At 36.7% G+C, this 26368-nt stretch overlaps 1 protein-coding gene and 1 long non-coding RNA gene across 3 annotated transcripts in view; one reads left to right on the top strand and one right to left on the bottom strand.

Annotated features, from left to right (window-relative positions):
- Positions 1 to 26368, top strand: part of GNG7 (G protein subunit gamma 7) — a 379705-nt gene that overhangs the window by 2308 nt on the left and 351029 nt on the right. The gene's annotated exons all lie outside the window — the stretch shown is intronic.
- On the bottom strand, positions 1180 to 24482 carry LOC127545136 (uncharacterized). Of its 2 annotated transcripts, none has more exons than XR_007949600.1 (2): positions 24304 to 24482; positions 1180 to 1538 (listed from the first exon to the last, which is right to left on the bottom strand). It is a non-coding gene; the product is annotated as an uncharacterized LOC127545136 (long non-coding RNA). The 2 variants fall into 2 exon arrangements; XR_007949601.1 differs by having other exon boundaries at positions 1180 to 1968.

Raw genomic sequence — 26368 nt, forward strand, 5'->3', positions numbered from 1 at the left:
CATGTGATGATGCTTCAAATTCTCTGTTTACTATATCACTTGCATATTGAGTCTCTGAAATTCCCACATCAAACAAGTTGCTAGAACAGCCTTTTTTTGGCCTGGGGTTGTAGCTTCTCACCTCTGAAACTAAGTGGAGCAAAGAGACCTGGGAGTCTATTGGTGCTGTCTACCGTTTGGGGTGGTTTTCCTGTGGATTTGTTTTGCTTTGCTTCTGCCCATCCAGGCAATGGGAGGGTTGCAAGATAGATTTTACGCAAACTTCTTTTTTCTTTTCTTTTCTTTTTTTTTTTGTTCCTCCATACCTTCACCAATGGTAATGATGTGCTAAGGGATTGATTGCTCAAAGTAAAACTTTGGTCTTGAGGAGATTCGTTATAGGTTGCTACACATTTGAGTCTTCTCTAAATTCAAAATGACTTTTGAAATCTTGTCTCTTCGGTAACCTCAGGAAGTTTCATTGGAGATAACACTTCAGTTTTACATATTTTCAGTCTTTCCCAAGTTCTCTACATTGACCTTAGTGCTTTCTTTTGAGTCTAGTAAAGATTTCTTTTTTGAAGACTTCAGATGCTGAAATCCTTATTTTTATTTCTTCTGTGGAGATAGTCCCCTATTCAAGGTTTTGAGAAACTTCCTACATTTTCTTTCTTTAAGTATTTTGTAGCATCTCAGAAAATGATATTGAAAATCCATTAGCCCATGTTAAGATGGGTAAGCCTGGGTCACCACTCACTTCCTGGGATCAGGTAGATAAGTTGGAAGTTGTGGGAATTGATTAATAATCTTTTGGTGAGGTAAAATTTGCTCCTTTCTAAAACAAATAGATTAGTACCTGCTTGGCTTCTGAAGTTCATGATTTTGCTTTTGAAATGTTTGTCTTATGGCACCTTGATATTCAGGAACACAGAGCACCGTGAAACACTCAGCTGTAATGAGAATCAGATAGAAACTCAGATGAAGGGAAGGGAAGTTCCAGTCTCAAGTGAATTAGATCCTTGTAGTATGAAAAAACAGGCTGATAGAAATCACTACCTTTTATAACCTTTTTGAGGTGATTGGTAAAATTTAAAAGAATCACTTCTCCGCTTATTTTTCTATCTATCTTCTTCCTCTTCTTCTTCTTCTTCTGATTCTTCTTCTGATTCTTCTTCTTCCTCCTCTTCTTCGTTATCTTCATCTTCATCTTCTTCTTCCTCCTCTTCTTCCTCCTCTTCCGATTCTTCTCTCTTTTTCACTTCTCTTTCCTTCTCCTTTTCTCCTTCCCTCCATATATATTTTTGTGTTTTTGTTTCTTTCTTCATCATCTGTGTTCTGGGTGTATTTTTTTTCCTTTGTCTCTTCACAGTAAGTAGAAAGGGTGTCCAGGCTTTGGGGGTGGCTTGAAACTTCACCATACGCATGACCTTTGAGAATTTCTGGCACCAGTTGTTTTGTAGCCTGCGCACCCTCCTTTTCTGATGTTTACCATTTGTTAGTTCTTTTGACCTCTGTTGCCAAGGCGATGTGCTGTGCTCTCTTCCTTCTTATGAAACTCCCTAATTTGATGTACAAAATGTCAGGAGAAATTAAAGAAGGAGGTGAGTGCAGGCAAATGAAAATGGGAGTAACATTTCAGTAAAGAGTGTGCAGGGTCAGATGAGGCCAGGATGTTAGTTGACTTGGTACAATAACATGGAAAGGTCCCTCCTAAAGGTTGCAAAAAATCACCTGTACATAATGAAATTCAGGCTATCACTTGGGTTGTCCTAGCATAGTGGTTACAATACTCTTGTGGGTTTGTTCATTGTTGAGACAGCTTCAGTATATTGACTTCTTAAGAGATGGTAGGCTATTTTGACAAAGTATCAATGCTGTGGACAACCAGGTGGCATAGTGGACAGTCAAGAAAACTCATCTTCTTGAGTTTAAATCCAACCTCCAGACACTTCAACCTCTTTGCCTCAGTTTCCTCATCTGTAAAATGAACTGGATAAAAAAATGACACTCTAGTATCTTTGCCAAGAAAGCCCTAAATCGGGTCATGAAAAGCTGGATACAACTAAAAATGAATCAGGGCTATAGATGAGACACGGCGAGAAACCCAATAACCTGGTTGATTCCAGAGAACCTCTGTCTGCCATAGTCCCTTGCTTATCTTTGATGTGCTCTTCCTACCCTAATGTTTCATTTATTTAGGCATTTATTAAGTGCCAGATACTATGTTAATAAAAACTAGCATTACAAAGATAGTTCCTACTTCCAAAGAGGTTAGATTTTGTTGAATGGAAATTACACATTTACAGATAAGTGAAAAATTTGTAAAGAAGTAAATATAAAGAGTCTTGAGCCTAAGGGGAAGTTAGACATATCTCCTGAAGGAATGAATTGAAAATAAATTTATTAAGTCTTCATTATTTGCCACATCAGTCATAAAAGCTTGAATCTTCCTTTTATATATATATATATATATATATATATATACATATATATAGCTTTTTATTTATAAATTATATGTATGGGTAATTTTACAGCATTGACAATTGCCAAACCTTTTGTTCCAATTTTTCCACTCCTTCCCCCCACCCCCTCCCTTAGATGGCAGGATGACCAGTAGATGTTAAATATATTAAAGTATAAATTAGATACACAATAAGTATACATTACCAAACCATTATTTTGCTATACAAAAAGAATCGACTCTGAAATATTGTACAATTAGCCTGTGAAGGAAATGCAAAATGTAGGCAGGCGAAAATATAGGGATTGGGAATTCAATGTAATGGTTCTTAGTCATCTCCCAGAGTTCTTTCGCTGGGTGTAGCTGATTCAGTTCATTACTGCTCCATTGGAACTGATTTGTTTCATCTCATTGCTGAAAATGACCACATCCATCAGAATTGATCATCATATAGTATTGTTGTTGAAGTATATAAGGATCTCCTGGCCCTGCTGGTTTTACTTAACATCAGTTCGTGTAAGTCTCTTCAGGCCTTTCCGAAATAGTCCTGTTGGTCATTTCTTACTGAACAATAATTGAATCTTCCATTCTAAACAAGGGAGACAACACATATAGAAAGGTAGTGGCCAGGGAGGGATATTTTGGCTTGAAAAGTATGGTGTTAGTAGGATGAAGGGAAGGGAATATATACCATCTACTATGTGCCAGGCATTAAGTGCTCTACAAATAATATCTCATTTGATTTTCACAACAGCCCTGGGAGGTAGATTTCAGTTATTATCCTCATTTATAGTTGAAAAAACTGAGACAGACACAGTTAAATGTCTAGGGCTAGTAAGTATCTAGGGCTAGATTTGTATCCAGTTCTTGATTCCAAGCCTAATCATGGCTGAATCTAGGCCTAAATGTCGTTAGTGACTAAGACAGCCACCAGTCAGGATAATTGGCTTTTTTTTTTCCAACAAAAAATCTTAGGAATCTCTCATGATAAACATTTGAGCAAAGTCTTGTCAGGAGGTGGATTTTAAAAGAGTTGGTAGCTTCACAAAACTTTAGACCTTGTAGAATCAGTTGTGTCTGATTCTTTTGATTCTATTTGGGGTTTTCTTGGCAAAGATACTAGAATGGTTTGTCATTGCCTTCTCCAGCTCATTTTATAGATGAGGAAATTGAGGGATAAAGGGTTAAATGACTTGCCCTGAGTCACCAATTAGTAAGTAAGTGAGATCAGATTTAAAGTCAGGAAGATAAATCTTTTTGATTCCAGATCTGGCACTTTACCTACTGTGTTTCCCAACTGCCCCAATACACCCAGTGGGGTATAATAATAAAACACATTTTTTGGGGGGAATTGGAAAACTTAGGGTGGAAACTTTGCTACTTTCCACTTGTAAGATTGTAAACAAGTAACTTTCTCTCTCCAGGCCTCATATTACCCATCTTTAAAATGTGAGCCCCAGACTGGATGGTTTCTAAGGATCTTCCCCATTTTCATAATCCATCATTTCATATTAGCATATTTTTCTTTTGCTAAGGTGTTTCACTTCTGTGAAATTAAGAAAAAAGACTGGCATGAGGAACTTTTGAGTGGCAATATTTATTTTAATTTGGGATTTTCTACAGGCTTATCTAATATTTGAATTTATCATTATGGGGAACAGTTCCCAAGAAACAGAGCTATAAAGGGGAGAGCAAACAGGTGGACACTTAGGGGTTAGTGGTGCCAGGGCTCTAGTCTAGTTCGGACCATCCTGTTTGCAAGGGCACGGAGGTTATAGCAGGGTTTTGCCAGTATGCTAGTGGAGTTCATTTACAATGTCAGTGCCATCATTGCCAAATGTTTGGCATCAGAGTTACAATGAGTATGTCTATGCATTTCTCCTTCCAATTTCAATAAGAGCATGCTAGAGGTGAAGGGACACTTCAAAAAGATTATGTACAAATTTAGAATTGCCTTGGAAATGGATAGATGGTCAAAGCTAATCCAGCATTCAGCCAATGATCTTTTTGTCAAATTTTCTATTGGGAAGTAAAAGAAACTGATCAAAACTTTCCGAGGAAAAGAAAATAAGTTATAGCTGAATGCTTAGGATTCACCTTTATCAAATGTTTATAATTTAACCAGAAGAAGGAAGAGTGGGTATTTACCCATTGATTTCTGTCCCACTTGCTGGGTGATCATGATAAGTGAATATGATAGAAAGATTGTAGGCTAGACAACAATACACTTAGGTGGATTTGGCAGCAGTGGAATAGCTGAATCTAAAGGATAGCCACTAGTAGGTGTCTATGTTAGCTTACAAAGAGTTCTCTGGCTCCCTCTTGTAAATGCCCCAGCATCTATCTGTGTTTTTCCCTATGTTGTTTAATCAGAAGCTTGAATAAAAAAGCATAGATGGATGTTTGTAATTGAATTGGCAATAGATACAAAGCTGGGACATAGACAAGGAAAGGAAGGAAACAGGTGCTGTACTAAGTGCTTTACAAATATAATCTCACTTAATTGTCTCAACAACCCTGGGAGGAAAGTTCTATAAGGAAATGAAGCAGACTTAGTTTAAGGGACTTGCCCAGAGTCACCCAGCTAGTAAGTGTCTAAGACAGGATTTGAATTCAGGTCTTTTTTTATGCCAAGTGAAACTCTTTATGTCTCTTGGCAGCCATGGTGGAGCTAAGACTGCTAACTCTTGCAAGGTCAATTAAGATCTTGGCAGGATAGACCTTTAGGCCAAATATAATAGTGTAAAAGTTAATAGGGATAAGATACACAATCTTAGACGATGCTCCAAACCATGAATTTTACAGATACAAAATAATGGAAGATATGGCTAGTCAGGAGTTTGTTTGAAAAAGATGTAGGGGTTCCAGTGGATTACAAGTGGCCTTGATAACAAGACAGCAGTGTGCAGTGACAGCCAATAGCACTGCCATCATCCTTGTCTGCATTGTTCAGTGGTGTCCTGAACACAGGGACTGATGATGGCTTGGCCCTCTCCCTTGGTTACGTATCTGGAGCACTGCATTCTTATCTAGGCCCCATAGTTTACTGGACACATTGATAAACTAGAGGATGACCAGGATAGTGAACTTGAGACATTGAGCTTGGGGAAGAGAAGACAGTGGTGGGAAATATGATTGCTGTTTTCTCTGAAGGGCTGTCCTATGGAAGAGGACTTGGTCTCAGATTAACAGCTAAATCAATATTGAGGAGAGACAGAATGAGACTCGATATGAAGATAAAGTTTTTTTTTTTAATTAAAGCTTTTTATTGACAAAACATATGCATGGGTAATTTTTCAACATTGAACCTTGCAAAAATGAAGATAAAATTTTTAACAGTTATAGAAACAACTGAAATGGAGCTGCCTCTGCAATAGAACTTTTCAAACAGAGATTGACTGAGTGCTTTGGCTGTGCCATAGTGTAGATTTCCACTAAGATATGATTGAATTTAGATGTCCACCAACGTTCCTTGTGTCTCTGAGATTCTGGGATGGGGAGTACAGGGGAAAGATTTCTGGAAAGTAGAGCTTGGTTAAGATGGAGTAGCTTATACTTTCATTCTGGCAGAGCTAGGTCTACTGGGGATGATAGAAGTTTATTCAGATTTAGTGTGGTTTGGAATATTTGTTCCCTTGCAAACCAGTAATCAGAAAACAAGGGGCAAAGAGATTTAATTTTGGAGAAACTGCTACTAAGACAGTTTAGTTTTGAACTTTTTGTGCTGGTGCTTCTTCGTTGTATAGGAATTAATAATTTTTCCATATATGTGTGCTTTGTTGTTGTTTTTTTTTTTTTTTTTCCTCAGCCTTAACTTGGCAGGCAAGTTGGTCCCTATGTAAGAGTTGAATATTGTGACTGTTTAAGTGAAAATTGTTTCCTTTCCTTAGCTTGTTGGATGAAGACATTTTCTTTTTCAACACTTGCTGAACTTGAAAACACCTTTCTCTTTAAATTGAGAACTGACAGGCCATTAACTCCTAATGTAGGCTGATTTTTAAATATTTGTGGCAAGAAGAGAGAAATGGAATGAAGAGGAATTGAGGATTAGGAAAAAATTGCTCCTTACTAAGCTTATGAAATCTGTAAGAATTTTTGAACTTAAGTTTTCTTTGGCCTGCAGCTCACAGAGATAGGAGGAAATGGAGAAGGGTGGGGCTTTGTATATGGGTTGGGTACTTTTTATTCTTAAAAAAAAAATCTTGACAGATTACCTCTCTGGGGTTAGCAACCAACTGAATGGGGACAAAAACAGGCCAAAGATGGTTAAGGAAACCAAAGAAGATGTGTGTTTGAGTTGGGGTGCAGTTCGAGAGGGAAGAACACTACTATATTGAGAAGCAGGAGTCGTTTTGGCCCTGACACTAATTTGTATGACCTTGGGCAAGGCACTCTACACTTAAGTTTTCTCATCTGAGAAAAGAATGATTTGATAGAGATAATCTCTAAGGTTACTTCTAGCTCTTATATGTTGTTACCTTTTGAGCTCTCAAGTCTGTTCTAATGACTTTGTTGGCTCTTATGGAGATAGAAATGGGACCTGTAATTTCACTGGTCTAGGGAACTGCCAGAAGAGGAACCACTTCTACCAATGCAGTTTGGCACCTTCTTTGTAAGTTATTTGGAAGAGCATTGAATAATGTATTAGAATTGTGACTTAAATCCAAGACTTCTTGGTCTGAGGAAGTTGTCCATTTGCTGTGCTATATTGCTACTGGCTCTGTTATCTCTATTAGTGCATTACAAATCATACATAAATATTAGTAAAATAATTTCTCTAATGTGTCACGGTTTGCTTATATTCAACATTCATTATACATCTTTTTATGGGGAATATTAATTTTCAGTTCTTTGGAGACTGGTGTTCTATAATCTATAGTATGGTACCTTATCAATAGACATTAAAAAAGTTGAGTCTTTGTTTCAGGAGGTTTGGGTCATTAAAAGAAAATTTGAGTTTTCCAAAGTCAATCCAGCCTAATCTCCTCATTCTGTTCAAATTTATGTCCAATGTGTTCATCTCATCACCTCTTTTTAGTTCTTGCTATAGATGTATACATATATGCTGATGAACAAGCATGGTAGGTTGTCTGTCTAACTACATGTGAGCTGAAATAGATATTCTTCATTGATTTGGGTTTTCTAGACCCAACTCTTGAGTGATAATGTTTCTCATCCAGGAGGCTCTGAAATGTTCCAGGGCTTGATGAAGCCTGTACTGTTGTCATCTATAAACAGGATCACCTGGAGGACCTCACTATGTCTGGCAAGTTCCTCCTTCAGTAGGCATCTGTGCTGTGTGTGGCTCTCTTGAGAAAAAGGCATCATTAAAGAATTATATGGATGAACAAAAATTGGTTGTGTCAAGAGTGAGTGGTAACCAGTGGATAATCCTTGTGCTCCAGTGCTTGGGTATCAGGAGCAATTGAGAAGAAATCTAGCACATTGGATAGACCTCCCATAGCAAGCTTGTGGCAAGAGTTATAGAACTAATAGACATAAATGGTTGATACTTAGCACTGTTGAGAGAAATACTAATGTTGATGAATTATGGAATCATCTGAGGAATGATAGTTGATGTTTCCGTAGCACTTTCCAGTCTATAAAATGTTTTGTGCTTTGCAGCCATTATTTTGTTTAAGCCTCACACCAATCCTGTAAGGGATAGGTAGTTCAGATATGTTTATGCCCATTTTATAGCCGAAGAAACTGAACTATAGAGAGGACTTGGCTGAGATCAGATTTGAACAAATCCCAGGATTTTTCAGTATATCTTTATCTTCAATGTATTCTCTCTGGTTCCTTAGAGAGATGTACTTTTTCACTCCTTGGGTATATTTTTGGGGGGATTGGGGATTTCTCTTTTTCTCTATAGAGAAGCAGCTAGTTGGTGTTGTAGATGGAGTGCTGGGCCTGAAATCAAGAAGACCTGAATTCCGATTCAGGCTGAGGCACTTAGATGTGTGTCCCTCTTAAGTCATTTAACTCTGTCTGCCTTAGTTTCCTCATCTGTAAAATGGGAATAATAATAACGATTACCTCCCAGAGTTGTTATGAGGATAAAATGAGATAATAATTGTAATGTGCTTAGCAAAGCTTAATGTCTATGTAAATGCGAACCATATAACTACAATCAAAGGCCTATGAGAAAAAAAATTTCCCTTCTGAATTAGGCCAGCAGATTTCATGTGTGAAATGGAAAATGGTTCATAGGGATTATGAGGTAGTCTTAAATATGTTTACCTAACTAATTATAAAAAGAAAAAAGAGAATTCAGACTAACTGTAAAAGTGTCTTCTGAATCTGTTAGGGGAGACCCTTCTCTGGGGCAGGGGGGTTTCCTAGTGAAGGAGGGTCTCCAGTGTTGTTGAGAATAAATGCTACCATTTTACACACACACACACACACACACACACACACACACACACAGTGCTTTTAGGTTTTTGAAGTGCTGACCTTAGAATAATTCTTTAAGGAAGGTAGTATGTGATATCCTGTTTTATAGAGGGGGAACGGAAGCTCTAAGAGACCCTGACCTGGAAGTCCTTGTCACCTAACTGGTCGATATCAGAGGCTGGAGTTAAACTCAGGTTTCCTGATACAACTCCTACACTTTCCCTACTCTTTTGATCTTTTTTGGCCGTGAGAATCGGTAAGAATTAAGTGTTTTGGTGTCAGACCCAAGTACTGCTTTTTTCCTTTTGCTGCAAGAGTGAGAGACTTACTGGAAAGCAATATGTATTTGAGGGTCATGTTTAGGCTTCTTTTTAATGTGAACCTTGAGTGGTGACACTAGATTAGCCATTGAAGCTATCAGATCCTTCTGGAGCAAAATAACAGGATTTCCTCAATGCTCTCTTTAGGATACAAGTGAAATTGGGGTCAACCAAACTTTCAAGGCCTGCCAAGTGGGGCTATTTATTGTGCAGAGACCGTGTCCTTAATGTTCAGAAGAGAGGGTTTCCACTTCCCTCCATTAGCCTATAGAGAACAATTTGGAATGATGAAATTTCTACTAATGTTCTTCAAAAGCCCTTTAAGTTTGTTTTGTTTGGAGATGGTTTATGATCTATTTTTAAATCTATAGAGTTTTTGTGTGGGTTGTTTCTAAGCCCCACAGGGTTTCTGTCCATTCCCTTGCTCTATTGCAACTTAATCCTTCAGGGCTTTGGAGTGTTGTTTTATTTCCTCCTGCTGCTTTTATTAAATAACTTCCTGTCTTTCTATACTCATTTTCTCCCTTTACTCTTCCTTCCCTCAAACACATTCTCTCTGTCTCTTTCTGTCTCTTATCTCTGTCTTTTTCCCTCTTTTCCTCTTTCCCTCTTTTTTTTTTCTCTCCCTCCTCTTAATTGCTTCTGAATTGATTTCTTTGAATAGCAAATGTTTCTATACACATGCCAGTCTTAGGTTGATTTTCTCTTATCCACCTGTGTGTTTTTGTTCATGATGTTCTCCCTATCTTTTTTCTCCTCTCTGCCTGTTTAATCCTACTCCTTCTTCAAGTTCCAACTCCTTTTCTTTTTTAAATAAATGTTTACTATGCTTCTTGCACATAGAAAGCACTGTGGTAGGCCCTAAGGATGCAAAGATTAAAGAGTTACAGTTCTGCCCTCAAGGAGCATAAATTTTGGGGAATGGAGTAAGGAATACATAATATACACAGCTATAATAAAAGATAGAACGTGATAGGGGAGATGGGATCCAAAGTATTCTAGAAAAATTTAGTGAGGAATCTATGACCTTCATCTAGGAAAAATCCTTCATTGCACTTGACCTGGACTTTAAAGAAAGATTTTAAAAGGTAGAGATAATTAAGTACTACTAGAATTGTAGGCCTGGTGATTGACTTTAGGCATGAGAAGGTAGAGCAGTGGAGTCAAACTCAATAGAAACTGCGCCCAATTATTCAAATGAAAGAATTCCTGCTGGCTATAGATTGACTTAGGGTTAAAATGCGATATTAGTTACATTTTACTAATTTAAAAATCAATTTTGTTAACTATTTCCCAATTACATTTTAATCTGATTCTGGTAGTACTGGGGAGAGTTGTAGGCCCTTTGGGCCCATATCTGATAAGTCTAGGCTAGAGAGAACTACTATAGCAATGCTGCAAGGTAGAGAGAATGAGTGAAGGAGGGTCATGTGAGACATTGGACACTTTCCAGCATCCAATGGCTTTAGGAAGGCAGGTAGCTCATGAGATATAGAGCTGGAAGAAGAACTTAGAGATATTTTGTTTTAGCCTCATTTTACTGGTGAAGAAACTATGATACCTCTCCTCGCCAATCCTCACCCTATCACCTCAAGTTGTGATGGTCCAAGAATCACATCTTCAGTAAGTGGAAGAATCAGAATTTAAACCTAAGTGTTCTGAACCCAATTTCAGTGCTCTTTCCATGAGGCCCCAGCCTGCCTCTTTGTCTGACCTTCCAGAAATCTTTTCTGACTATTTTAGCCTTTATTGATCACATTCTTTTGAATTCCTGTTCATTTATTACTGATAAAATAATTTAGCACTTGACTTTTGTTGAATGTTATAGGTGGAATATATCATTTCATTAAAAAGAAAAGCAAGCTATACAGACTAGAAATCCACTGTTTTATATACAGTCTTCTTTTATGTTCTAATGTATATTAGGAAGTTTCTTTTTATTTGGTGTTTAGTAAATTCAGAATAAAAGATGATTTTATTTATTTTTAAAGTTTTCTATATTTTTTTGCCCATTTACATGTACAATTTTTAATTTTAGTTTCAAAAATTTTTGAGTTCCAAATTCTTTCCCTCCTTTTGTCTCCTATCCCTCATTGAGAGGGTAGCATTTGATCTTACATTGTATTTTTTATTTTTTTGTATGGTGCTTGGTGCTAGAGAATCAGTTCATTGACAAACATTTATTAAGCTATTACTGTATGCTAAAGAATTGAGATACAAGGAAAGATCCCGGCCCTCAAAAAGCTCACATTATAATGAGGGAAACATGATTTTAACAATATACAAACAAGATATATACAATATAAATGGAATATCTTCTGCTAAGTTTGCCCTTACCCTTATGTCCACACTAGAAAATATTTGGCTAGAATATGCTTTGCAGATATTCTGTCAGAATGTGCATACATGTGACTCCAACATTGCTCTATTGGCATTTCTATACTCATACTCAGCCATATTTTCTTGCCACTTGGTTCCAATTCAATATTGTCATTCTCATTGAATACTTTGCTTATAAGCCATGTGAAGGCATATTGAGAAGGCAGGTGGTAAAATGAAATGGAAAATAACACTGAGGTGAGAGTCAGAGGATGTAGGTTCAAATTTCAGCTCTGTTACTGCCTGTGCGACATGGGGTACACAGTGTTGTCTCTCTGGGACTCAGTTTTTCTTATCTGCTAAATAAAGATTTTGGACAAGATGATCTCCGAGACACTTTTCAATTCTGAAACTGATAGTTCTTGTAGACTGAGAAAAGTGATATAAGAGGTTTTCAAATGTATGATATTTTTTAATCTAATATTTTCCAATTACTAATCTCCTTTCCTTCCTTCTCACTTTCTCTTCTATTGTCATTCTGTCAATAAACTTATTAAAGGCCTACTAAATACCAAGCTCAGTGCTAAACATTGGCCATACTCAAAACACAGAAGTCTAGAAGATAGTCTCTACCCTCAAGGAAGTCCTGATAGGGGAAGATAATAAGCAAATAAACATGAACAAATATGTACAAACAAGCTGTGTACTGAATAAATAGAAACCAATTAACAAAGGGTGGGCACTAGAATTAAGAGGTTGGGAAAGGCTTCCTGGAGAAGACAGGATTTTAATTAGTACTTAAAGGAAGCTAGGGAAGCCAGTAGGCAGAGAGGAGAGAGCATTCCATGCATGGAAGAAAGCCAGAGAAATTGCCCAGAGCTTAAAGATGGAGTGGAACAGCAATGAAGCTGTTGTCATTAAATCAGAGTATCTAGAGGGGTGTAAAATGTAAAAAGAAAGGAAAGAGAGGGGTGAATGTCTACATAATTCAGGTGTTATGGAGCCATTAGTGTTATATTGGGGGTGGGGTACAGGGAGAGGAGTTGTGGTATGTGGTTTGGTTGGACTTGTGCTTTAGAAAAATCACTAAATGGAGGATGGGTTGGTATGGGGAAAAATTTAAGCAGTCCCACATCTTCAGACTATTGCAGTAATCCAGGTATAAGGTGATAGAGTCTTATACCATAAGGATAGCAGTATCAGATGAGAGAAGGAGGCTGGCATACTGGGAGAGAAAAAAAAAAGAAAAACAAAACTCTTGTAACAAATATGTGTAGTCAAGCAAAGTAAACACATTAGGCATGTCTAAAAAACACATTTCTCTTTCTGCACTTTGAGTCTTATAGATAATATTCATCATTATCAGTCCTTTGGAATCATGGTCAGTCATTGTTTAATCAAAATTATTTGTCTTTACTGTGTTGTTGAATAAAATTTTCTGGTTCTTCTCTTTTCACTCTTAATTCATACAAATAAGTCTTCCCAGTTTTTTCTTTTCATTTTTTTTTTTTTAACAGCACAAGAGTATTCCAGTATATTCTGTATTTTCAGTCATTCCCCAATTGATAGACATCTGCTTGGTTTCCATTGTAAATTATTATTTATCTAGATTTGTTTATACCAAGTAGTCCTTGTGAAATAGCTAGAGTGAGGTTATAGAGTATGCCTGCCTTCCATAGAATGAATTTTGGGAATTATAATACAAGATTTCAAATTCCTAGATATCAATGACCCTCTCTCCCTTTTTTCCTTAAAGTTCTATATAATAGTTTTTTCCCTCAAAAATCAAAGCAAAATTTTCTTTTGAAAAATGAATTCAGTGATGTGTCTTGATCTAATACAAATTATAGTACAAAAAAATCCAGATAATCCATTCTTCTAGATGTTATATATATATACATATATCCCAGAAATCATGTCCCTAGGAAAATTCTTGGTACCTAAAAAAGTAATTAAGATTTTTTTAAAAATTTGAGGTGATGACACAAATTTAGGTATATAATAATAAATGATTCCCTATAGATCTTCTGAGTGCCAGGAATAGGAAAAAAAAAAGATCTTACTTTGATATTCTTTAGAATTCCCAAGTCTTTTTTAGATTAAGAGATAATTCACAATTTAGATTGGGTAAGAGCATACTGATAAGAAAAACAACAACAACAACACTGTTTTCTTGAAGAGCATATTTAGGGTGACAAGGAGTTTAGTTCCTTCTATGTAATGCTCACTTTTTTTTCTAATATAATTGGGATTTTTTGGTGGGTCATTACCTGAATGACCCCTAGGCTGAGAAGTCTTTGGATATTCTAGAGATTCTTCTTTCCTGCTAAAACTCTTAAGAGATAATATATGGGGTTTTTTCTTTAAAGAACTTTGGCTCTTTACCTCTCTTTATATAGCTCAGAGAGCCTATCCCCTAAGTTTTACACTTTTAGTCAAGATACTAGTGTGTGTCAATTTCTAGGAACCTGCCATGTTTACCATGTGAGAAATACTCGACTGTTGAGCTTGGGAAATAAGACTTGACAAATTGCAAAACATATGCAGTTGTAATTGTTCTGAAACCATTGCACCAGACAGGAAAGTGTAGTGGAATGAGCCAGGAGTCAGGAGACCTGGTCTGAATCTGGACTCTTGACACATGTGATGGAGCAGATGATGTGGCTTTTCTGAGCCTCAGTTTACATCTGTAAACAGAATAGTGATAATACAAATATCACAGGGTTGTTGTCAGGAAAGTGTTTTGTGAACCTCAAAGAGGCCTATTACAGAAGTAATACTGTTGTCAGAGTGGATCAGATGATACTTCTGATGAAGAATAAATAGGTGAAGTGTGAAAAACAAATCATAAGCCTGTATAGAAGAATGATAAAATAGTGATGGGGTACTTCAGTTATTGAAATATTTGCTGAATCTTCTTTCTCTTTCTCTTTCTGAACTGTTTGTCTGAATCTTTCTACCTCTGTCTCATTCTCTGTCTTTCATTGCCTCCCTTTGTTTATCTTTGTTTTTTTGTCTTTTTCTTTCTCTTTGTCTCTCTGTTCCCCATTCCCCCTCCCTCCTATGCTCTGTTCCCTTTTCTTTTGTCAAATGTAGAGCAGCTAATAATTTCTGGACTCTGTTAAATGATACTCAAAAAAAATAGAGGAAACAATAAGGGGAAATTATTTTCTGCATTTGATTCTCACTAACAAGGGAGACCAGATTGTTGGGAGTGGACCATTCCATTTTATAATTTGTGATAAGAAAAGGAAGGAAAAGCCCGACATACACCCTAGATTTTGGGAGGTCAGGTTTCAGATGGTTCTCAGGAAGGAGAGGCAGCATAATCTATTCTAATATTCTACAAGGTAGTAAACTTTAGGAAGTCTTAAGCATGAAATTCTATAAAGACAAAGAGAAACCATTCCAATGAGAAGAAACAGGATTAAAAGACTGTTGTAGATGCATAGGTAATTTCAATTAATTATTTTTACTACAAATTGCTTTATGAATTATATTGGGATAACCCACTGAATTAAAAAAAAAAAAGATATCCACAGTATGGAAAAGAGTCTGAATATGGGTGGATGACATAATTTTTCATACATAATAATATGTAGAGTACTAAAGTTCAGAATAAACTAAGGTTGATTGAGAAAGTTAATGAGAACAAAAAAGAGATTAAAAAAAAAAAAGCCACATCGGAGAAAAAAAGGAAAATCAAAAAAGGAATAGGACTGCTGCTTCAGGTCGATGAGATGATAACTTGACCACAGCAAGAAGGTAAAACTACTTGACTCTTATTTTGTTTCTGTTTTCTCTGCTGAGGAAAATGAACTAAAGTGGTAGTATGGTTAGAATACTAGATAGGAAGAACAGAATTTGAGTTCTGCCTGTGGCACTTAATAGCTGTGATGACTGTGGCCAAATCACTTATCCTCCTGTTATCTCATTTTCCTCATTTTTAGAACTAGAGGTTTGACTTAATGTCCTCTAAGGTTCTTTTTTATCTATGAATCTCTCTGATTCTATGAGAATTGGATTAGAAAGACAGAACAATAATGACTGATGGATACTAGATAGTAGAGAATACTAGGACATCCAGCTCTTTGTGCTGAGTTCAAGTTAGCTGACACAGATGAATTATAATTTCAGGTACTTAACTGGTAAATGTCATCACTAGCCACTGTCAGTGGCTTCCTAGAGAATTGGGAAGGCACTATGGGAATAGGGAAAGGTGAGTGTCCTAATTTTCTTCTAGAGGAAAGAAAATACTGTCTGAAAATTATAGAACAGACAATTTAACTTCAATTCTTGGCAAAAATGCTGGAATATATTAATTGTGACCATTTTGAAAAGGACATGGAGCTCATAGAGAGCCAGCGTAACTTTGCTCAGTGCTGGTCGTGTGAGGCTTTTTCCTTGTTTAACATAGTTAATCAACTGTGTGGATCAAGGGGATGCTGTAATACAGATTACTTAGATTTGAGCAAGCTCTTGATAAAATTTTATTCCACGTTTGTGGGGAAGATGGAGAGATTTGGGCTAGATGAAAGTACCATTAGGTAGAACTAGAATTGGTTGAGTTGGTTAGACCCCAAAATCAGTCATCAGTGATTCATTGTCAGTTTAGAAGAAAGACTTTAGTGGAATGACCTGGCAATCTGTGCTGTTAAATATTTTTTAATCAATGAATTGGATAAAGGTATAAATGAATTAATGAAAGAAAAAAGCACTTATTAAATGCTTACTGCATACTGGACTCATACTGAGTGCTGGGGATACAATCAAAAGCAAGACAATTCTTCCTAAAAAGGAAAACCAAAAGATATGGAGGAGTGGTGGCCAGGGAGGGGTATTTTCTTCTGGGACTAATTGTTTTTCATTTTTTAGTCCTGTCTGACTCTTCGTGATCCCATTGGGATTTTCTTGGCAAAGATACTGGAGTGGTTTGCTATTTCCTTCTCCAGATCATTTTACAGATGAGCAAATGAGGTAAACAGGGTTAAGTGACTTGCCCAGGTCACACAGCTAGTAAGTATCTGAGGCCAGATTTGAACTCCCAAAAATGTGTCCTTTTGATTCTGAGTCCAGTACTCTGTGCACTATGACAATGTGCAGCTGCCCTAGTAGAGCTATAGAATTTATCAAATGGGGAAGGAGAGATTGCTAATATATTAAGTGACAGGGTCAGGTTCTAGAATTATCCCAACAAATAGAACATTGAATTAAATTAATAAGATAAAATATAAAAGGGATAAATATATAGCCTTACAATTGAATTTTTAAAAAAATTGACTTCACAGCTATTAAAAAGTGGAGGCAGGGAGTCATATTTAGAAAGTAGTTGATCTCAAAAAAGTCTGAAGATTTTAGTGACCCTCAATTCAAGTATGAGTGAGTAGCCTGGCATTAAAGAAAGCTAACACAATTTTGGGCTGCCTTAAGAATACCCTAATCTTGAGTACTAGGAAGGTCATAATTCTCCTAGTTCTGTCATGGTCAGACTACATCCGCAATATAGTGTTCAGTTCTGGGTGGCACCTGTGAGGAGGGAATTGATAAACAGATAAGTTCCTGAAGAGGATAGCCAAGATTTTTAAGAGCCTTCAGATCATGCCATATGAGAAATGGTTGAATGTAATGTTTGAGCTAGTTTTCTGGAGGTCCTCCGGAAGGGCCTTGGTTTCAGCAGGATAGACACCATGAGAATGGACAAGAATAGAGTTCAAAGTCTTTATTGTCTCTTAAACAGTCTGTGTCTGTCATAGTCGGACCCAGTCTCCTCTATCAGTCTGCTAGTCTGCCAGTCTGACTTCTTGTCCCCAGTTCTTATGTACCGTATTACAATTACATCATTACAGCATACTGAATATGTGTGAACTAGAGAACTGTTAAATCACCATGCTAAGTATTAAGTATATGTGTGCTAAAGAACCATCATCTCATCAATTCCTCTGAGTTAATACCTTGTTTCAAGTGTTCTTCTGGCTCTCTACAGTTGAAGAAACTGGACATCTGTTGAAAAAAAAAATCTAGAGAAAATGACTTGATAGCAGGTTTCAAATATTTGAATAGTTTATCCCATAGAAGAGCTTAGACTTGATCCTATTTTACCTCAGAAGACAAATGGGCGTAATAAGTGGAAGTCATAAGGAAACTTCCCAACAAATAAAATACAGTTTTTGAGAGGAATCCAGGAATGGGATGGGGTTTTTTAGGACATGGTGGGGATGATTGATCTTCCCTGGATGTTTTCAAGCAAAGTGAGACAACCATTTTTAGGACATACTATGTATGATGAGGATTCTTGCTCAGTCCTGGGTTAGATTTAGTGACTTCTGAGGTTTTTTTCTAACCCGAGACTGATTCTCTGATTATAGACCCAGGACTTTTTATATTACTCTTCTTTGTCGTGAAGTTTGCTTCTATCAGGCAATTGTAAAGCCCATTTACAGTTCTCAGAAGGCTATGACTGAAAACAGCCTTAGTAGAAATATGTGGCCTTCCAAGGCAACTACTTTGAAGGTGCTCATGTTCATTTGGGAGGGTAAGTTCTGGTGTGTGGGTGGCCAGATTATTCTCATTCCCTTATTGAGTGACTTCACCAAATCCTACAGCCTTGGTATTTAAGCTGGAGAAGTACACACAGTTCCTATATTTTCAAGGATCTAGAAATGATGCCTACTACTGAATAAATCAACTTCCAGTTTGTAGTTTCATGGTTCACATATATTCTAGACTAATGACCCCAAATTACAAATATCTATGAAGCTTTGGAAGCTTCGGTGTCTTTTTTTTGGTCTCTTTTCTGAATGAAATCGACTTATTGTTCACTGATCAAATATTCTCTGTCTGCTGCCTACTAGAAAGAGCCATTTTATGGGACTTTTTATTTCATAGGATAAACTTTAGGGTAGTAGGCTAGGATTTTACTACATGTAGCCTGCTTGAAATTTATTCTCTCATTTTGGTGTGTATGTGTGTGTAGATGAATGTAATGCTACAATTTTGTCTAATTTAATATCTTGGTGATTTTTTTCAGTTGGATGGCTCTTTATTTGTGTTATATTTTATTGATACAGCTTAATGGTTGAAATTGTCTTTGACTAGAAGGTTTGCTCACTTTTCCTTCTTTTTTTTTTTTTTTTTTGCTCTTTTTCCTGGGAAAAAGAAAACTATTGCTACTTTTTTCATTTATCTTTTCTTTGAATTGTATTTCTAAACTGGTTTTTCTTTGTTCCCTTTCCCTACTTTAACCTGACTTCACATGACTTAAACATATGTGTTGCTAGTTAACTGGGTGACCTTAAGCAAGTCATTTTTCTCTTTTTGGACTTTTAAATTTATCTTTTGTAAAGTGAGAGATTTGATGTAGACATCCTTTTAGGGATTTCCTTCCTAGTTCTAACATGCTATGATCTAAGGCCTATCTCAAGTCTAACATTCTCTGTGTTCTAAGATCCCTTCCAGTTCTCACATCCCATGTTCTAAGTTTTCTTCTGTTTTGGTAGATTCTGATTTCACTCCACTTTTTTTACTTTCAATTTTATTAATTTCTCCTTTTATTTTTAGAATTTCAAGTTTGGTATTTGATTTGAAGGGTTTTTAATTTTTTTTTTAGCTTTATTAGTTGCAAGCCCAATTCATTGATTTTCTCTTTCTCTATTTTATGCAAGTAAGCATCTAGAGATGTAAAATTTCCCCTTATTACTGCTTTGACTGCATCCCACAAATTTTAGCATGTTATCTGATTATTTTCATTTTCTTGGATGAAATTATTAATTATCTATGATTTGCTGTTTCACCTATTCATTCTTTAGGATGAAATTATTTAGTTTCCAATTACTTTTTGGTCTATTTTCTCCTGGTCTTATATTGCATGTGATTGTTATTGCATCATGATCTGAAAAAAATGCATTTACTATTTCTGCCTTTCTGCATTTGATTTTAAAGTTTTTATGCCCTAACACCTTATCAATTTTTGTGTAAGTTCCATGAATCGCTGAGAAAAAAGTAAACTTTCCGTCTCTATTCAATTTTCTTTTTTTTTTTTTTTTTAAGTTTGGTATTCTTTTTTTTTTTTTTTAATTTTTTTTTTATTTAATGATTACTTTATAATGACAACATTATTCCTTGAACTCGTTTCTTTTCCAATTTTTTCCCCCTCCCTCCCTCCACCCCCTCCCCTAGATGGCAAGCAGTCCTTTATATGTTGGATATGTTGCAGTATATCCTAGATACAATATATGTTTGCAGAACTGAACAGTTCTCTTGTTGCATAGGGAGAATTGGATTCAGAAGGTATAAATAACCCGGGAAGAAAAACTAAAATGCAGATAGTTCACATTTGTTTCCCAGTGTTCGTTCTTTGGGTGTAGCTGCTTATGTCCGTCATTTATCAATTGAAACTTAGTTAGGTCTCTTTGTCAAAGAAATCCACTTCCATCAAAATATGTCCTCATACAATATCGTTGTCGAAGTGTATAATGATCTCCTGGTTCTGCTCATTTCACTTAGCATCAGTTCATGTAAATCTCTCCAAGCCTCTCTGTATTCATCCTGCTGGTCATTTCTTACAGAACAATAATATTCCATAACATTCATATACCACAATTTACCCAGCCATTCTCCAATTGATGGGCATCCATTCATTTTCCAGTTTCTAGCCACTACAAATAGGGCTGCTACAAACATTTTGGCACATACAGGTCCCTTTCCCTTCTTTAGTATTTCTTTGGGATATAAGCCCAATAGAAACACTGCTGGATCAAAGGGTATGCACAATTTGATAATTTTTTGGGCATAATTCCAGATTGCTCTCCAGAATGGTTGGATTCGTTCACAACTCCACCAACAATGCATTAGTGTCCCAGTTTTCCTGCATCCATTTCCCTAACACCTTATCAATTTTTGTGTAAGTTCCATGAATCGCTGAGAAAAAAGTAAACTTTCCGTCTCTATTCAATTTTCTCCAAAGATCTTTAATAACTAACCTTTCTAACATTTTGTTTATCTTCTTAACTTCTTTCTTATTTATTTTGTGGTTTGATTTATCTAGTTCTGAGAGAGAGAGTTGGGACTAGGATAGTTTTGCTGTTTCTTTTTGTATTTCTCTTAACTTCTCCTTTAGGAATTTCCATGCTATACCACTTGGTACATATATGTTTCATTACCTATAGTACTTGTTAGTAAGATATAGTTTTCTTCCTTATCTCTTTTAATTAGATCTATCTTTGCTTTTATATGATCTGTTCACTCTATCTTTTAACAAGTCAGATTTTTCTCCAGATATAGATGTGTGTATATAGTCTCTTAAAATCTTCCCTGCTTAAAAAAAAATATTGATATCTTTTGTTTATTTCCCAAATATATCTCTCCTCCTCAGAGACACTCATTCTTTGTAATAAAGAATTTTTAAAAAGCAATATAGCAAAACTAACCAACACATTAATTGTTGGACAGTGTATGCAATATTTCACACTCTTATTTCCCCATCTTTGCAAAGAAGGAAAAGAAGTATATTTTTCATTTCTTCAGGAACAAACTTGATTATTGTAATTGCATAGCTTTTCCTTTCTTTCCTCTTTCCTTTCCCTTTTTTTCCCCTTTCTTTTCCCTTCCCTTTCTCTGTCCATGTCCACTTTCCTTGCAATTTTGGTGTATATTATTTTTCTGCTCCTGTTTATCTTACTTGGCATTAGTTTTTGATAAGTCTTCTGCTTCTCCAAATTTTTCATATTCAGTGTTCGTTATAGTGCTGTAATATTGTTACATTCATGTATTAAAATTTGCTTACCCATTCTTCCAACTGATAAGTTTATTTCTAGTATTTTTATAATTATAGGTACTTTATTTCTAGCACTTTAGGTACTTAATTTCTACTATTTTTGCTACTAGAAGTGCTACTAAGAATATTTTGATGTACTTCTTTTCTGACTTTTAAACTTAGTTTTATATAAAGAAAATATAGTCAACTGTAGTTTTTCTACTTTATTAAATTGCCATTGCCCCTGTTTTTAATCTCATTTGGTCTCCTGGCAATGCAATACATTGGTCTCTACTGTACAAGTCTTTCTTTTGTAGACTTTTGTATTCAAGTAATAGAATTCTAAGCAAAGCATAATTGGAAGTAGAAATATGCTTTGGGAGAAGTAGGTTAGGCATTCCAAAGTCAGATAAAAATTACTTTAATACTATCTGGTGTTTTGGATTATCATTACCATAGTTTCCATTAAATGTCATAATCAGTTTTGAGCATGTGTGAATAAAGTGATTTAAAGAAAACTTATAATATATGTTGATTCGTTCCAACTCATTTTCAAAATTTGGGATCAGATATGCTAAAGAAATTATTTGAATTCCTGGTACTTTAAATATACCTATAATTATAAAAATCAGAACCAGAGGGAGTCCTAGAATTTCAAAATGAAAAGGACCCTTAAAATATAAAATACAATATGTTGGGGGAAGGGACAGTTTGAAGGAACTTTGAGCTCCAAAACACTTTTAGACTTACTTTCCTTCCTAGCCATTTCTAAATCATGTAATAAAGAATTTCAGTGTTCCTTCCAGATCTTCTCTTCCTCCTTATTTTCCCAGAACTGTATGAATGCTTAGTGTATCTTTTAGACCTCTCTCCTCTTTACTAAAATCTGCTTGCCCCATCTCCCTTCCATCTATGCCCCCTGGATTTATGAATTATATAAAATAATCAGAGTTTCCATTAGTGCTTTGGAACTTAAATTCCCTAGTACACAGTTGCAAAAAATATCTCTGTACAATGCATGCTAATCCAGAGTATGGTCTTATTTGTGCAATAACATTACTTACTTGTGAACATGTATCTACCAAGTAGAGTGTAAGCTCCTTGAAAGCAGATACTGGCTAACTTGTGCATTTGCATTCCTTCCACCCTCTCAAATACCCAGGGCAGATTAGAGATGTAGTAAAAGCTAGTTGATTGACTATTCTGTGAGATAGGTAAAACTGTGTCCTGGAAGTGATTGAATGGCAGGCTGTCCATTTGAACCAGCTATGTGCTGCAGTTGTTGGAAACTGTGAGAATAAACAGTGCAGTGGGAAGAGAAAGAGAAAGGCCAAGACCCAGGAATATATGAGAGATCTGGATTGGATGGTCCTGCACAGATAGTGAGAGATCTTCTAGAAACCAAGACTGTGAAGCCTCCATCCTTTAGCTTTATCATAGCAGTGTATGTCATTTTGTGTGGCAGTTGTTGGACAAGGTCATATTGAACATGTTCTCAGAAACAAAAGGAAGAGAAAATGCTTAGGAAAGAGCTCTGAGGTTTAGAGTAGTTACCATATAGCTAGTGTATAGGAAGACTGTGGAATTCCTTGCTGGTAGAATTGATTATGCCATGAGTAAATAAAGGAGAAAAGTGTCCACACCACGAAATACCCTGAAGATAGAGACCTGATGCTTCATTTACTTTTCTGACTTCATTGTGCTCTTCAAATCTTCATGTTCTGAGAATAAGTGGGCTTTTGTTCTTGCTGCCCGATTCAGCCATTGGCACAACTGCTTCTCTGCAGGAGGTTGCTAGTCAGATCTCCTATCTGGGCAGACCCTGAGTTGGAAGACTCTCCCTGAGTGCCGTGCTTCTGTTACAGCCAGAGGTGCTATGGAGGCTTTGACTCAGTGTGGGAGTATAGAGAATGAGCATAGAACTGAGAGTCGACAGGGACTCTGAGTAGCCATTCAAACTCTGCTACTGATTGTCATCTTTGGAAAGTCACTTCTCCTAGATCATAAAATTTAGAGTTGAAGGGGATCTTAGAGGTTATCCAAGCCAACGTCTTCAGGTTACAAATGAGGAAACTGAGGCCCTGAGAGATTCATGGACATACAGGTAGCAGTAGCAGAAGGAGGATTCAAGTCTAGGTCTTCTGCCTCCAAATCTAGGAGTTTTTTCCCCTCTGGATAAATGAGGGAATTGAACTAGATGATCTTTGAGTTTTTTTGGCAGTTTTTCAATCCTAAATTGAATCTAAGTAGCCCAGAGAACCAGTTAATACAGATACAATGCTATATAATATCCAGAGAGAAGGAGGTGATAGTCTTAATGTAGTTTAAAGATCAGCTTGCATCCAACTGTTATAGGTTCTGGGCAATTTATTTGAGTTTATAGAGATGGGCCATCAGAATAGCAAAGGATCTAAAATGGAGTTCTATGAGAATTGATTTGATAGAGCTAGGGATGTTTTGCATAGGAAAGAGAAATCATTGGAAGACTGTGGTAGCTGCCAAGCATTTAAAGTTGTAGAAGGAAGGATTAGATTTAGGTTGTTTGGCCCCAGAAGGCAGAACTAGAATGAAAGAGTGAAAGTATCTGTGGCAGATTTCAGTTCAATGTCAGGAAAAACTTCCTAATTAGAGTATACAGAAGTAAGTTATTTTGTGCTGTGGAGTTACAGATTGAGTTAGATAGCCTCTGAGGGTCCTTTGAGAGGTGATATGGCATGGTAGGGAGAATACTGGATTCAGAACAACAAAAGGCCTTAGTTTGGATTATGCAGCTCTTACTAGTGGGGTGACTGTGGTCAGTTTACCTTTCCTGCCATTTGCCGTTGTTTTATTTGTAAAATGAATATAACAATACCTATAATGCTTATCTGTCTCAATAATGTCCCATTAATATCTTAAACTTAATATATCCAAAATTGATCTCATCTTTCCCCCAAACACTCCCCTCTTGACAAATTACCCATTACTATCAAGATTGCCACTTTTCTGCCATGTGAATCCCCTACATTCACAACCTGGGGGTTACCATCAGCTCTGTTCCCTGTAACTAATGAAATGTCCAGTCCTGTTATTATTACCTTTCGAAACACAGCTCATATGTGTCTCATCCATCCACCTCTCTTCTGACATTGTATCCACCTCACTTTTGGGTCATTGCCATAGCTGCCAGTGAGCTTGCCCACTTTGAGTCTCGCCCCACTCCGTTCTTTCCTCTCCTTTCAGATTGTTTGGCTCCACACACTTCACTTTCAGTATCTCATGGAACTTGGAACCTTTAGACAGCTGCATTGTGGAACATATTTCTCTGAACTTGACAGAACTTCGGCATAAGCTCTAGGTATCCTGATTGCGCAGGTGTGAGGGGGGTGTTACCATGAATACCAGAGCTCACTGAAAGAGCCCTTTTCACCATCCTGGATGAGGACGAGATCTGTTTGAAATGACAGTGCTGCCCACACACTCCAGGCATTCAAAAGCAGATGAACTGGTGTGCTGCCAACTACCATTCATCATGACAATTGTGGGGCACACCTACATTGGCAGTGGTGCTGGTGGCTCTTTTGAAGTATCACACAGGAGCCCTGTAGGGGACGAGCAATTGGGTGGTTAAGGATAAGGAAACACCCCACTCTAAAGGCTGGTTCCAAAATGAGTAACGAAGATGAGGCAGGCTTTCTGGACCACATCTGAAATGTGAATAGGCTATTTTTTCATATTATTGATCTGGGAGGCAGCTTGTGTTTGAAAATGGAAATAGGAGTATTTGGGGAAATGCTCTGAAAAATAGGATGGTGGGGAGGAGAGTATGCTAACTTGAGTAGGCCAGTGAAGGTTTTCTGGAAGAAGAGGTTTCTGAGTTGAGCCTCGAACAGTTTGGGGAGGTGGACAGGTGTTCTGTTCCAATCATAATTCATAGGGCAAGCAAAGCCATGGATATGGGACAAGAATGAGGACTGAAAAAGCTCAGTTTGCCTGGAAAGTAAAGTATATGTGAGATTGATATGAAATGAAGCTGGACAGATAGATTGTAGGCATTCTGGGTTGAGTCTTAAATATTAGGGTCAGGAATTTATACTTTATTCAATAGACAGTGAGAAGATTTTGAAGTTTTTGAGAAGAATGACATGATTATAGCACTGATTAGAGCTGGCAGGGACTTCAGAGTCTATTGGTCCAACTTCATTTTACAGAAAAAATTGAGTCTCATCAAGGTTAAATGAATTACTCAAGATCATTCAGATTGCAGCAGCAGAGCCAAGCCAGGATTGAATATGGACCTTCTGATTCCAGACAGCCCTCTCTCCTTGATACCGTCACACTTTTCTGGCAATATCCAAGATGCTGAAGCATCCTGCCCAAGGCCAAGGACCAACCAGGCTGGATCCTACTGAACTTTTGAGATCAGTCATGTTCAGTGTGGTATGACTATGGAAAAGAAAGATTACTTGGGTAGCTACCCAATGGATTGGATTGGAAAGGAAACACACTTGGAGCCAGGAAACCAAATGGAAAGTTTTATAATTGTCTAGGTTAGAAGAGAAAGGGCCTGAATTAAGCTAATTGTAGTGGGTAATGTGTATGAGGAGATAGAAATGATCTTTCTGTGACAAGATCTGGCAGATGATATGGCATGCAAGAGGCAGAAACAGGATAGTCAAAAATCATTTTCAGGTTATGGACTATTGGCAACCTCTCTTTGCCAAATCTAATGGTCTTTTCTCATTATCCTTGACTTCTCTTTGATGTTTGTACTTTCTGAAATTTGTTCCTCCTTTGGTTTTCTTGATATTACAGGGTATTGGTTTATTTTATTTTGTTACATTTCTGACCACTTTTCCTTCAACTGAATCTTTTCTGTGTGACATAACTTGGATCCCAGATTTTTTTCATTGCCATAATCTCTTTCCCACTTGAGCTGTATTTCCCTATTTCTTTCTGCTGTTTGAATCTTCCACTCACATATTTATATAAAACTGAACTCACAACCACTTTCTTCCTCCATTTTCTCCTCTTCCCAACCTGGATCCCACTTATGGTTTCTTTTGTCAGTGGGACCATCAATCTTTCAATGTCTAGGCTTCATATCTCAGTGTCTTTGATTCTTTCACCTCAATCAATTTTGAGTTTTATATACAATTTTGT

This window comes from Antechinus flavipes, chromosome 1, assembly GCF_016432865.1.
Source record: "Antechinus flavipes isolate AdamAnt ecotype Samford, QLD, Australia chromosome 1, AdamAnt_v2, whole genome shotgun sequence".
NCBI classification, from domain to species: Eukaryota; Metazoa; Chordata; class Mammalia; order Dasyuromorphia; family Dasyuridae; genus Antechinus; species Antechinus flavipes.